The sequence below is a fragment of the Schistocerca cancellata genome, chromosome 1 (genome assembly GCF_023864275.1).
Source record: "Schistocerca cancellata isolate TAMUIC-IGC-003103 chromosome 1, iqSchCanc2.1, whole genome shotgun sequence".
Lineage (NCBI taxonomy): Eukaryota > Metazoa > Arthropoda > Insecta > Orthoptera > Acrididae > Schistocerca > Schistocerca cancellata.
Window position 1 is genome coordinate 71714088 of NC_064626.1, and position 15028 is coordinate 71729115.

At 44.6% G+C, this 15028-nt stretch overlaps 1 protein-coding gene across 2 annotated transcripts in view; it reads right to left on the reverse strand.

The window, feature by feature from the left end:
* LOC126165243 (protein-tyrosine sulfotransferase-like) overlaps positions 1-15028 on the reverse strand; it is a 1037382-nt gene that overhangs the window by 16407 nt on the left and 1005947 nt on the right. The gene's annotated exons all lie outside the window — the stretch shown is intronic.

Sequence of the window (15028 nt, forward strand, 5' to 3'; positions counted from 1 at the left end):
TTACAACCAACCGGTATTTGTTATGGCATGCAAACAATTTCATCTTAAGAAATTTATTCCATGCATGAAACACATGCAGTGTCGTTTCATGAAGATTTATGCCTGGAGGCTTGTGTGAAGGCATACCTATTCCCATCGCATCACACACACACACACACACACACACACACACACACACACACACACACAATGCTCTACGGTTGGAAAGTTGCATAGGAAAATCAGGAGACGGGGCAAGACTGTTATGGATCCGTACATTCCTGAAGGCGTTTGCGCTGTGTAGTGAAGTATGCAGCCTCGTATTACGCTACTGGAATGTGCCATATGGTAACCTGATTATGAAGGAGGTAATTTACAACAATGATTGCCTATCGAAGTCGCGGGGTTCAAACGACACATACCGAACGTGCGACTGTAAATCGATCATGCGAGTCATTTACAACAATGATTGTCTATCGAAGTCGCGGGGTTCAAACGATACATATCGAACGTGCGACTGTAAATCGATCATGCGAGTCTCGTGGCGGGCGTTACGATCAATTATTTGTGATCGTGAAACTTCCTGGCAGATTAAAACTGTGCGCCCGACCGAGACTCGAACTCGGGACTAGTCATCAAGTACCCACAACAAAAGCCATGGTACAAATTCAGAGACCCACAGCTAGACCGGCACTGAAACTTCCTGGCAGATTAAAACTGTGTGCCCGACCGAGACTCGAACTCGGGACCTTTGCCTTTCGCGGGCAAGTGCTCTACCATCTGAGCTACCGAAGCACGACTCACGCCCGGTCTCACAGCTTTACTTCTGCCAGTAGCTCGTCTCCTACCTTCCAAATCGTCATTTTTATCTGTCTTCGGTCGTTCCTTTAGTTGCTCTAAATTACATTCCCCCGCCCTTGGGAAACCCAGACGATTTCCGTCGATAGTGAGTGTGATGTCTGGTGTTCCTGACGTTTCTTCTGCGGATTCTCTCACATGGAAAAATCTAATTCCATGCTTATCCAGCGTGGAAAATTGTTTGACTTTTTGTCGCAAATATGGAGCACTAGTGGACGGCAAAAGGAGGGACTGTATGGATTATGGTGGTGCGAAGTGTGTAAAACTTCGTAAGAGGAGTTTCGATGGTGAAATACCATTTCAATTTCATTGAGGAAAGTGCGAAAAATGAAGGAGTTTCAGGAAGAATACGTGGTTAGACTCTTCCTAATTATCCACCCAGACCAGCGTAAGTCTTCTATCTTGCTGGATTCGAGACTACACGTTGCAAGCAACAGCATCGGAAACTGAGTTATCTGCTAATACCGTGTGTGACTATTTCGGGTTTTGCAGAGAAGTCTGTTGTGTGGTAGTGAGAATCGACAGTGTACCAATTGGTGGAGCGAGTAAAGTTGTGGAAGTGGGCGAATCTCATAAAGCTAGAAGGAAGAACCAGAGACGACAACCTTCAAATAGTGAAATAGATCATATTTGGGTATTCGGTGGAATAGAAAGAGAGTCCCGGAAGTGTTTCGTTGTGGGAGTATTATCCCGAGACAAGGCCATTTTAGTGGGTCTGATAAAGCACTTCAGAATGCCTGGTATTAAAGTCATTACAGACGGGTTTCAGTCTACAAGACTCCGAAAGCTGAAAGATTCGACCACGAGTTCGTCAACACCTCTGTAGAGTTCGTGTCTTAGGATGACCTCAGTGTGCACACGCAGAATATCGAGCGGCTGTGGAAATCTGTGAAACCTTCCATTAAAAGAAAAGGGCGTCCAGGACAAAGAGACGAACTGTACTTGTTTCAGTATCTCTATTTCCACAACTTGCGATTCCAGGGAAAAGTTAACGCATGTGACACTCTGCCGCTATTCTTGCGTGATATTGCCAGAGTTTACTCAGGCTATGGCAAAAAGGAAATTGTCCCTGTAGCGTACACATCACATGGACTTCCACATGACGACGAGTAACGTAAGTCGTCTCCTTCGTAATTTCAAGTATTTTTTAATACTGTTCTTTTGTCGTTGCTGTAGTGACCACCGTAAACATACTCATAACGCCCGCGACGAGAGTCGCATGATCGATTTACAATCGCACGTTCGATATGTGCCGTTTGGACCCCGCAACTTCGATAGGCAATCATTCTTGGAAATTACCATGGAGGGTACGACATCAGACTTTCCCTTTCTTCCCACTTAGTGTCGAGCGCCTCCCTTCCACAATCACCAAATCAATCCAGTTGTGACAATCAATAGCTCCCCAATTTTTGGGCCCGAGGAGTTAGACCGGTATGCGTCTCGAGTTTGGCTGCTTTCTGCGCCCTTTCAGCTGATCGTATACCGGTACATTGGCGTCGATTTCACAGCTATAAACAGATCTGAGACTCGTTGCTGAACACCACGTTATACTACTCATTCTGCGAGTTTGACACTAGACCATTCAAGTCTCTTTGTCTGCAGTATGGTTTCAGCCTTAAGCGATGCATGACAAGTCTACACCTCAATCCAGATCCCAGTAACATGTTCTCGGCAGTTCGTGATGTCACTCTGCCTGAGATCTGCGCGCAGATTTCAGCTGTTGTCATTCCTGAGTTCGCCAGATCCAGTCTAACAATCCTGCAATGTTGTCGCTGTGCAGTCCTTCTGGAAGGACCCGTTCTGAGCCCATCCCGCCTCCATTCACTCTGGAGCCACTGCACTACACGCAACTGTCTGCGAGACCAATCAGTGTCATGCTTACGCCAATGATGAGGTCTTCCTCTCAAACTCCGAAAGGCATCAATAAGGTACACGTGCACATCCTCTATGTATGCTGTGTAGTGACTTCTATCTGAGAAATCGCAGTAACGTTAGATATACAACATATTCACACCATTTGTCGTCTGCAAGAATGGCTGTTTTCTGTATTGAATATAGTGAAACTAAGCTCGCATAAGAATGGAACAATATGTTCCATAGGCATGGAACCAGTGTACTACCAATCTGATAGCATGCTCAAGAACCTCATGGGGTAACACTTCCCATTTCCGTCTTTCTACAATCGAATTGGTGACTGGGGAAATCACTTAAGTCTGAGTTCTTTTCGTAATACGTTCCACGATATTACTTTACTCGTCTTCCGTCAATACACACAAAGTGTGCGTAGAAATCACACTGATCCATTGCCTCATCACAAAGAAACAAGCACGCAGAAATTGTGGTATTAGCAGAAAAAGACACGTAACGTGTATCCACAGGACATGTGGCCTGTAATTGAAGAAGTGTCATGATGCTCTCTCCATTGGCAAAATATTCCGGAATAGTCCCCCATTCGGGTCTCCGGGAGGGGACTGCCAAGGGGGAGGTTACCATGAGAAAAAGATTGAATAATCAACGAAAGGATAACGTTCTACGAGTCGGGGCGTGGAATGTCAGAAGCTTGAACGTGGTAGGGAAACTAGAAAATCTGAAAAGGGAAATGCAAAGGCTCAATCTAGATATAGTAGGGGTCAGTGAAGTGAAGTGGAAGGAAGACAAGGATTTCTGGTCAGATGGTAGGCAGAGGGTGTGTTACTGTGAACAGTTCAGTGACCGGGTTGTTCTAATCAGAATCGACAGCAGACCAACACCGACAACGATAGTTCAGGTATACATGCCGACGTCGCAAGCTGAAGATGAACAGATAGAGAAAGTGTATGAGGATATTGAAAGGGTAATGCAGTATGTAAAGGGGGACGAAAATCTAATAGTCATGGGCGACTGGAATGCAGTTGTAGGGGAAGGAGTAGAAGAAAAGGTTACAGGAGAATGTGGGCTTGGGACAAGGAATGAAAGAGGAGAAAGACTAATTGAGTTCTGTAGCAAGTTTCAGCTAGTAATAGCGAATACCCTGTTCAAGAAACACAAGAGGAGGAGGTATACTTGGAAAAGGCCAGGAGATACGGGAAGATTTCAATTAGATTACATCAGGTTCAGATAGAGATTCCGAAATCAGATACTGGATTGTAAGGCGTACCCTGGAGCATATATAGACTCAGATCACAATATAGTAGTGATGAAGAGTAGGCTCAAGTTCAAGACATTAGTCAGGAAGAATCAATACGCAAAGAAGTGGGATACGGAAGTACTAAGGAATGACGAGATACGTTTGAAGTTCTCTAACGCTATAGATACAGCAATAAGGAATAGCGCAGTAGGCAGTACAGTTGAAGAGGAATGGACATCTCTAAAAAGGGCCATCACAGAAGTTGGGAAGGAAAACATAGGTACAAAGAAGGTAGCTGCGAAGAAACTATGGGTAACAGAAGAAATACTTCAGTTGATTGGTGAAAGGAGGAAGTACGAACATGTTCCGGGAAAATCAGGAATAAAGAAATACGAGGGCTGTTCAGAAAGTAAGCTCCGATTGATCGCGAAATGGAAACGACTATGATAATCCGATAAAGCTTTGCACAGATGTGTTGGGCAGCGTCTCTAGTATGACCCTAGATAGCATCACGTCACTCCTCTCATTTCTGAGCTCACAGTGATCGCGTAAAGTTGTCTAGAGAATAGTGTCTCCCGCCAAGTACGAGGACCTGGTGAGAAATTTCGCCTGAAGCTATACAGCCAACATTACATAACTGTCGTGCAGTTTCTTCTACAAGGCAATATTCTCAGCCGCATTCTGAAGGGGCAATGATGATGCTCCTGCATCGTTTCCAAATGGAAATGTTTGACTACCCACAATACAGCCCGAAATTGACTCCCCCTGCGTTTCATTTCTGCTCACATGAACCGCTGGCTATGAAGAGAACAGTTTGGCACAGAAAACGAGCTGTAGGCCAGCGTAGAGAATTGGCGGAAAGCACTGGCGGCTGTCTTTTATGATGAGGGTATTGGAAAGTTGGTACAACGCTACGACAAATGTCTTAGTCAGAACGGCAACTACGTAGAGAAGTAGCTGGATGGTGTAGCTAACTGTTAAAAATAAAACATTTCTAATTTTCACTGTGGTTCCCATTTCGCGATCAATCGGAGCTTACTTTCTGAACAGCCCTCGTACAAGTCGCGGAGGAATCAAATAAATAGGAAGTGCAGGGAAGCTAAGACGAAATGGCTGCAAGAAAAATGTGAAGACATCGAAAAAGATATGATTGTCGAATGGACAGACTCAGCATACAGGAAAGTCAAAACAACCTTTGGTGACATTAAAAGCAACGGTGGTAACATTAAGAGGCAACGGGAATTCCACTGTTAAATGCAGAGGAGAGAGCAGATAGGTGGAAAGAATACATTGAAAGCCTCTATGAGGGTGAAGATTTGTCTGATGTGATGGAAGAAGAAACAGGAGTCGATTTCGAAGAGATAGGGGATCCAGTATTAGAATCGGAATTTAAAAGAGCTTTGGAGGACTTACGATCAAATAAGGCAGAAGGGTTAGATAACATTCCATCAGAATTTATAAAATCATTGGGGGAAGTGGCAACAAAACGACTACTCACGTTGGTGTGTAGAATATATGAGTCTGGCCATATACCATCGGACTTTCGGAAAAGCATCATCCACACAATTCCGAAGACGGCAAGAGCTGACAAGTGCGAGAATTATCGCACAATCAGCTTAACAGCTCATGCATCGAAGCTGCTTACAAGAATAATATACAGAAGAATGGAAAAGAAAATTGAGAATGCGCTAGGTGACGATCTGTTTGGCTTTAGGAAAAGTAAAGGGACGAGAGAGGCAATTCTGACGTTACGGCTAATAGTGGAAGCAAGGCTAAAGAAAAATCAAGACACTTTCATAGGATTTGTGGACCTGGAAAAAGCGTTCGACAATATAAAATGGTGCAAGCTGTTCGAGATTCTAAAAAAGTAGGGGTAAGCTATAGGGAGAGACGGGTCATATACAATATGTACAACAACCAAGAGGGAATAATAAGAGTGGACGATCAAGAACGAAGTGTTCGTATTAAGAAGGGTGTAAGACAAGGCTGTAGCCTTTCGCCCCTACTCTTCAATCTGTACATCGAGGAAGCAATGATGGAAATAAAAGAAAGGTTCAGGAATGGATTTAAAATACAAGGTGAAAGGATATCAATGATACGATTCGCTGATGACATTGCAGTCCTGAGTGAAAGTGAAGAAGAATTAAATGATCTGCTGAACGGAATGAACAGTCTAATGAGTACACAGTGTGGTTTAAATCGGAGAAAGACGAAGGTAATGAGAAGTAGTAGAAATGAGAACGGCGAGGAACTTAACATGAGGATAGATGGTCACGAAGTCAATGAAGTTAAGGAATTCTGCTACCTAGGCAGTAAAATAACCAATGACGGACGGAGCAAGGAGGACATCAAAAGCAGACTCGCTATGGCAAAAAAGGCATTTCTGGCCAAGAGAAGTCTACTGATATCAAATACCGGCCTTAATTTGAGGAAGAAATTTCTGAGGATGTACGTCAGGAGTACAGCATTGTATGGTAGTGAAACATGGACTGTGGGAAAACCGGAACAGAAGAGAATCGAAGCGTTTGAGATGTGGTGCTATAGACGAATGTTGAAAATTAGGTGGACTGATAAGGTAAGGAATGAGGAGGTTCTACGCAGAATCGGAGAGGAAAGGAATATGTGGAAAACACTGATAAGGAGAAGGGACAAGATGATAGGACATCTGCTAAGACATGAGGGAATGACTTCCGTGGTACTAGAGGGACCTGTAGAGGGCAAAAACTGTAGAGGAAGACAGAGATTGGAATACGTCAAGCAAATAATTGAGGACGTAGGTTGCAAGTGCTACTCTGAGATGAAGAAGTTAGCACAGGAAAGGAATTCGTGGCGGGCCGCATCAAACCAGTCAGTAGACTGATGACAAAAAAAAAGCAGAAAAAACGTAAGGTACGCTGAGAAGTGGGATATTAAACGTAATTCCTCCGGCAAAAGCAACAAGACACACTTCGTAACGAACAATGCTGCACCGAAATTCAGTGCCTACATAGAATTCACGTCATACCATCACCATACTACATTAAAAGAAATCTCAAGTAAAAATAATTCAGGTAACAAAAAGGTAGCTTACAAATTTGGATGGACGAATTTTCAGCGTGCACGTCTATCAGGGATCCTACCCAGCCAGTTTTAATGGGAGAGACAGACAGGATCCCAAAGAGAAGAAGACTTTGCCTCACAACGATCGCGAGAGGTCATGGAAATGATCATCAAACTGCAGAGGCTGACGTTATAAGGGAGGCGTTGAGCATCTGTGAGAGGATTACAGTCAACACTGCGATGTCGTGAATTGGCAAGAGGAGCGAGGCAACGTATTACTATCTGTGGTGTCACCGCCAGACACCACACTTGCTAGGTGGTAGCCTTTAAATCGGCCGCGGTCCGCTAGTATACGTCGGACCCGCGTGTCGCCACTGTCAGTGATTGCAGACCGAGCGCCGCCACACGGCAGGTCTAGACACACTTCCTAGCACTCGCCCCAGTTGTACAGCCGACTTTGCTAGCGAAGCTACACTGACAAATACGCTCTCATTTGCCGAGACGATAGTTAGCATAGCCTTCAGCTACGTCATTTGCTACGACCTAGCAAGGCGCCATTTATGTTTTGCTGGTTATCTTATAAAGCCTGTACCGTCAGACCGATGTTCACCAGTTATGGAATAAAGTTAAGTATTATATCAACTACGTACTTTATTTGCTATATTCATTACATTGTAATGTTCCAGACCTCACGCCAGTCTGCGTGAGTTTAACGCGTGCATTTCGGCCTCCTCTAGCTATACGGTGTTGGCTCTTCTGCCAACACAATACCATCTCCCACGTACATCTCGAAAATGACCACGATGGGAAAATCAGAGGGAAGCTCTCACAGAGCCTTGCAGATCGACTTTCTCCTCTTGCCCAATTCCCGAACAGAACAGGAAATGGCGAAGTGATAACAGTATCACAAGTACGGTGCACCACACACCTTACGGTAGTCTGCCGCTTACAATGTAGAATATGGACATGGTCGTAGAGGAGGTATTCTGTCATTACTAAATTCCGATGTTGCATCCGACGAGGCAAAATACGGTTCTATCTCGCAATACTACGCTCTAACAGTTGTCTGCTTTAAACTTCCGAGACCAGCAGGCGCCGGCGGTGTACAATAGCCCTTGTGGATTTCGACAGCCACCCTTCAATTTACCAACCTCGAGAGCCTCGTACCGCACTATTTCCGAAGTTCGAGTGGGCTACACTCATGCTCAAAAATTAAAGATAATGCTGATGCATGGTCCACATACGCGAAGGTGTGTTGGTGCATGTCAGAGTACTGTGAAACAAGTAAGTGTCCAGACGTTTTCAGACGTGCTAATGGCGACTGTGTGTTGAAAATGGCTCAAAGATGACGTTATGAGGGGTGGAATACTAAGGCGACTAGAGGCTGGTCAAACACAACAGGTCGCAGCACGAGCCCTCCTCGCGCCACAAAATGTGATCTCAAGATTGTGGCAACGATTCCAGCAGAGAGGAAATGTGTCCAGGCGCTACAGTACGGGACGTCCACAGTGTATAACACTACAAGAAGACCGATATCTCACCATCAATGCCCGCAGACGGCCACGGAGTACTGCAGGTAGCCTTGCTTGGGACCTAACCGCGGGCAATGGAACAGTTGTCTCCAGACTCACAGTCTACAGGCGACTGGACAGACATGGTTTATTCGCACGGAGGCCTGAAAGGTGCATTCCACTGACCCCTGGTCACAGGAGAGCCCGTAAAGCCTGGTGTCAAGAACACAGTACATGGTCACTGGAACAGTCGTCCCAGGTTATGGTCACGGACGAGTGCAGGTATAGTCTGAACAGTGATTCTCACCGGGTTTGCATCTGGCGTGAACCAAGAACCAGATACCAACCCCTTAATGTCCTTGAAAGGGACCTGTATGGAGGTTGTGGTTTGATGGTGTGGCGTGGGATCATGATTGGTGCACGTACACCCCTGCATGTCTTTGACAGAGGAATTTTAATAGGTCAGGTGTACCGGGACGTCATTTTGCACCAGTATGTCCACCTTTTCAGGGGTGCAATGGGTCCCACCTTCCTCCTGATGGGTGATGACGCACGGCCCCACCTAGCTGCCATCGTGGAAGATTACCTTGAAAGAGAAGATATCAGGTGAATGGAGTGGCCTGCCTGTTCTCCAGACCTAAACCCCATCGAGCACGTCTGGGATGCTCTCTGTCGACGTATTGCTGCACGTCTTCTAACCCCTAGGACACTTCAGGAGCTCCGACAGGCACTGGTGTGAGAATGGGAGGCTATACCCCAGCAGCTGCTCGACCACCTCATCCAGAGTATGCCAACCAGTTGTGCGGCCTGTGTACGTGTGCATGGCGTTTATATCCCATACTGATGTCGGGATACACGCGCAGGAAACAGTGGCGTTTTGTAGCACATATGTTTCGGGACGGTTTTCTTAACTTATCACCAATATCATGGACTGACAGATCTGTGTCGTGTGTCTTCCCTAAGTGCCTACGCTATTAGCGCCAGTTTTGTGTAGCGCCACGTTGTGTGGCACCACAAACTGCAATTATCGTTAATTTATGAGCATGAGTACCTGTTTTTCTTTTTTTCTCTAATAAGGAATGACTATAAGACCATGAGATATCACGGAACCACACTGATGAAACACAAACAAATGTATACCTGAGCTATATTGTGCTGATGTACATTTACGAAGATGGCCCAGGAAGTAACGCACGACATCTTCTTTCCTTCAATAATTATTAATTCCACACAGTGAAAATTAGACAGATGAAAGAATCATGTTTTATGTACGACCGTAGATTTCCACGTCATCTCCTTCCAGTTCTTTATCATTTTGGTAGCAGTCCTTGTTGTGATCCCGAAGCCATTTTTTTCTCCGCTCAATACGTGTTTCATCACCTGTCACTATCCGAGATGAGAAGGTAAAAATTGTCATGGACGTTGCAAAAACACTAAGGACAAATATTTTTATTGTTAGATCTGCATTTTTTCATCACGTGTCACAGTACGGGCCAGATATGGCTTCCCACTCAGCATCAGAACGTGTCGACAAATCAGAACAAATGTTTTTTTTCTGTTAGATTTGTGTTCCACAGTAAGACAACGTGGAACCCATCCCGCACAAAATTATGAGTATCCTAGAGCGCAGATAACTGCATCAACGCTACCTTTGCTGCTTGACAGTAGCGGCACCTGTCGAATCGTAACTCGTCGCTCATCGCGAATGAGAACATACGCACGCAGCAAAATGTCATGTGTGAGAGTCGCGGATGGTCTCCCAGCTCTTTGCAAATCGTGGAGTTCCGCTGAACTGCCTTCTGATGCATTCGCCAGCTGCCGACTGCTGATGTTCCATAATTTCTCACAAACGTTCGTGAATGTTTACCACAGTTTCTTTCTCTGTAGTGAGAAACTCAATTACCACACACTGCTTGTAAATTACTTCACATGCAGACGCCATTTTCAAACACTGCTGCAACAACGCTGTCTGGTTTGAAGCAACGGAAATTTCGCGTTTACACTCAGGAAATTTAAAAAAAATTAACACCTAACGTTTCGCATTAGCGGCGTTGTTGCCGGCTGAGAAAGAAAAAAATTGGACAACTGTACCAGAAAAAAATAGGAAAAACCGGTGGCGGTTTTGGCCAGACGCTTTTCGGGCATCGCAGACCCCCCCCCCCCTTCCCCCCACCCGACATCACACACTACACCACACCACCACCTGTTTGTTTTCCGTGTTTTCAGTTGTCACAGATTTTTATGTTGCTGCACAGAATTAACATCCCATATTACAAACAATGTAAACAAGAACGCGCGTATTTGAAAGAAACATATGACGCCTATCCTTACATTGAGAGAGCCCTGTAACATGTATGCCTGAAAAGGGCGCGCGCCAAATCGCTGTTTTGTGAGGGTACGTACCTTGGTGATCGGTTTCTACTACAGCTATGAAGAAAGGGTAAAAAGTTTTTGGTGTAGCCCGAACCGCGGTTGTTTATAGAGCCATTCGAACATCTGTCTTACTGTAGCTATATTACAGTATGTTAAGCAAGATTTGAATTCTTTTGCAATAGGTTTTAATTGTGCCGGAATTAAGCCTCACATAAAGGCACTATTCGTATGTGCATCGTTCAGATTTTAAATAACTCCGGACTGGAGCGAGACTGATGGCCCAAACTTGGTTCACCGATACATCGGCCTTTCGTCTAAGATAAGTTCTAATCACTTGAAAAAATTTTACTACGTTCGTGAGTTTTTCACGCGCTCCTCTTACATGTTTCAGAGTTGTGAGAATAGGTTCAAATGTTGTAAAAAATTTCCACGAATATTAGTAATTAATGGTGATCCTGTTGTTTCGTGAAAGCTTTATCCATTGCCACGCTATAAGCAACATGTTTCGAAGACAATAAAACATCCTATGCCGAATCAACCGCCGCGTGAATCACCAAAGATCTATATCGGTTGCCAAGCTATGGCGATCTAACGTCTGTATTAGAGTAAAAGTTGAGAACCGGAATGAAAAATGCTTCTACCGTAGGACAAAAAATGGTTCAAATGGCTCTGAGCACTACGGGACTTAACTGCTGAGATCATCAGTCCCCTAGAACTTAGAACTACTTAAACCTAACTAACCTAAGGACATCACACACATCCATGCCCAAAGCAGGATTCGAACCTGCGACCGTAGCGGTCGCGCGGTTCCAGACTGAAGCGCCTAGAACCGCTCGGCCACCCCGGCCGGCTATCGTAGGACATAAATAGGCGATTATGTCCTGGGAAGAGTTAGGGATGTAAAAGAAAGCAGCTAGCTTTCCGACTTATCTGCCAGTTTCAAAGGCATTTAAATCAAAATATCTTCACATGTACGCGTTTTTTTACGATTTAACCCTCCTTTCCCAGCGCAGTAAGCTCTCTTAGACCCATCCCCTCTTACATTCATGGCGAGGGCTGTAAGAACAAACAGACACAAGTTTATGTGCTTCTCGAAAGTGGGATACATCTACAATAGGAAGTATAGTTCAAATGGCTCTGAGCACTATGGGACTTAACATCTATGGTCATCAGTCCCCTAGAACTTAGAACTACTTAAACCTAACTAACCTAAGGACGGCACACAACACCCAGTCATCACGAGGCAGAGCAAATCCCTGGCCCCGCCGGGAATCGAACCCGGGAAATAGGAAGTATGCCACACCGGACGTGCGTGTATAATACGAAGTATCCCTAAGTGGAATGAATGCATCCTAAACTTTAATGACGCGTTGTGTCATTTTGCATGACACTACAAATGCCATGTAGGATGACATGATGTCTTATGTTACACATGACATCACTATTATGTCCTTTATTTGATACGTTGAAATATATTGCGTGGGTACTAATACTAAGAAGTAAAACAGCACGAATATGTCAAAATGTTTTGATTTAAATGTCTTGGCCAGATAAGATAACGTCAAAAGTGAGTTCCCTTTATTTTACTCCCTAATTCTGCATAGGACACATTCGCCTGTTTTGTGTACTATATGAGCATTTTCCATACTGGTTAGCCGAATGTTTAAGCTTGGAAGGTATCTTGCTTTTTTCGTTGAATAGTTCGTTTTCGTTCCAGTTTTGTGAGCCATTTAGCTTTTTCGTGCAACTCGCCGTCTTACAGAGACCATGTTTTTCCAACAAAGAATAACAGCTAACACATTCTGTGATAATTGCCAGTCAAAGTAATAGCAACTTGTATATGAATTCTTTTCTCTCCGGTTGTCCGGAAATTACGAGCGGTGACCAAGGCGTAATTCGGCAGGGCATTTTCCTCCCGGCGCCCTAGGTGCGCGGACCTGCGTGGCCAATACGTAAATCCAGCCCCGCTAAGAGGCCATTGGAGACGGAGAACAAAATCGGTCTGGAAAAGCACGGGGGCACGAAATCAGCCGCGTCCTACTGCGAACGAACCATCCCGCCATTGGCATTAACAAGGAGGTCACAGGAGAATCAGATTTTTGTAATTTTTTGTACTTACGGTACGTGAAACTGAGAACTCAAATATCACACTCTCAAAGCAATCCGATTAAACTCTCAAAAATTCTCGAGAAAATCGACTTCGAACTTCGCCGACTACATTTAGTATGGGGAGCAAAATAAGTGATGATGGTCGAAGTAGAGAGGATATAAAATGTAGACCGGCAATGGCAAGGAAAGCGTTTCTGAAGAAGAGAAATTTGTTAACATCGAGTATAGATTTAAGTGTCAGGAAGTCATTTCTAAAAGTATTTGTATGGAGTGTAGCCCTGTATGGAAGTGAAACATGGACGATAAATAGTTTGGACAAGAAGAGAATAGAAGCTTTCGAAATGTGGTGCTACAGAAGAATGCTGAAGATTAGATGGGTAGATCGCATAACTAATGAGGAGGTACTGAATAGGATTGGGGAGAAGAGGAGTTTGTGGCACAACTTGACCAGAAGAAGGGATCGTTTGGTAGGACATGTTCTGAGGCATCAAGGGATCACCAATTTAGTATTGGAGGGCAGCGTGGAGGGTAAAAATCGTAGGAGGAGACCAAGAGATGAATACACTAAGCAGATTCAGAAGGATGTAGGTTGCAGTAGGTACTGGGAGATGAAGAAGCTTGCACAGGATAGGGTAGCATGGAGAGCTGCATCAAACCAGTCTCAGGACTGAAGACCACAACAACAACAACAAGAGATGTCAAAGTATTTACAAATTTAGATCAAATTAAAATAAAGTAACTCGTATACATATATTTATAGACTTCTAGTTAGAGACAATCATTAGGTTTACTCCTGGTATAGAATACTTTTTTTATAAATAACTTGTGAAATAATGTAGTGCCACATTGTTCACTCATGTCTCACTATCAGTCACTGCACACACTATACACACATTGTTTCATAACACTTCACTCACTACACACACACACACACACACACACACACATACACATACACACACACACACACTGGTGATCTCTGGGCCATTTTCTGTACCGCAACTTCCCATTTGCTATCCCGAAAAACTGAGTCAGCATCCCTCCATAACGAATGAGATGTTGAGCTCAGAAAGAGGAAGAGGTGTAGTGCCACGCTGTGTGGCATACATTCTGCAATTATCCTTAATTTATGAGCATGAGCGTAAACCACAGTGTTCCTGAGATTGGACTAGCCATCAAGTACCCACAACAAAAGCCTTGGTACAAATTCAGAGATCCACAGCTAGACCGGCACTGTCCATACGCAAGTGTAGCAGGGATGTTCGGGAAACAAAATGGTAATTCTGGAAAGGAAGAGGGGCATCATTCTGTCGAAATTTTATTGGAAAAATTCAGAGAACCTGTACTCAAGGGAAGAGTGTACGGCTATTAGGCTGCCACCGTTGCAGTCTCGCCTAGGATTACGAGAACGAGATGAGACAGAAGTAAAGAGACAGGCCCTCACTCAATACGCGAACCGAATGGCACCGAAAACGGCTGATAGTGGTGGGAAATACGAGGGCAGTTTAATAAGTAATGCAACACATTTTTTTTCTGAAACAGGGGTTGTTTTATTCAGCATTGAAATACACCAGGTTATTCCCCAATCTTTTAGCTACACAACACTATTTTTCAACGTAATCTCCATTCAATGCTACGGCCTTACGCCATCTTGAAATGAGGGCCTGTATGCCTGCACGGTACCATTCCACTGGTCGATGTCGGAGCCAACATCGTACTGCATCAATAACTTCTTCATCATGCGCGTAGTGCCTCCCACGGATTGCGTCCTTCATTGGGCCAAACATATGGAAATCCGACGGTGCGAGATCGGGGCTGTAGGATGCATGAGGAAGAACAGTGCACTGAAGTTTTGTGAGCTCCTCTCGGGTGCGAAGACTAGTGTGAGGTCTGGCGTTGTCATGAAGAAGGAGAAGTTCGTTCAGATTTTTGTGCCTGCGAACACGCTGAAGTCGTTTCTTCAATTTCTGAAGAGTAGCACAATACACTTCAGAGTTGATCGTTTGACCATGGGGAAGGACATCGAACAGAATAACCCCTTCAGCGTCCCAGA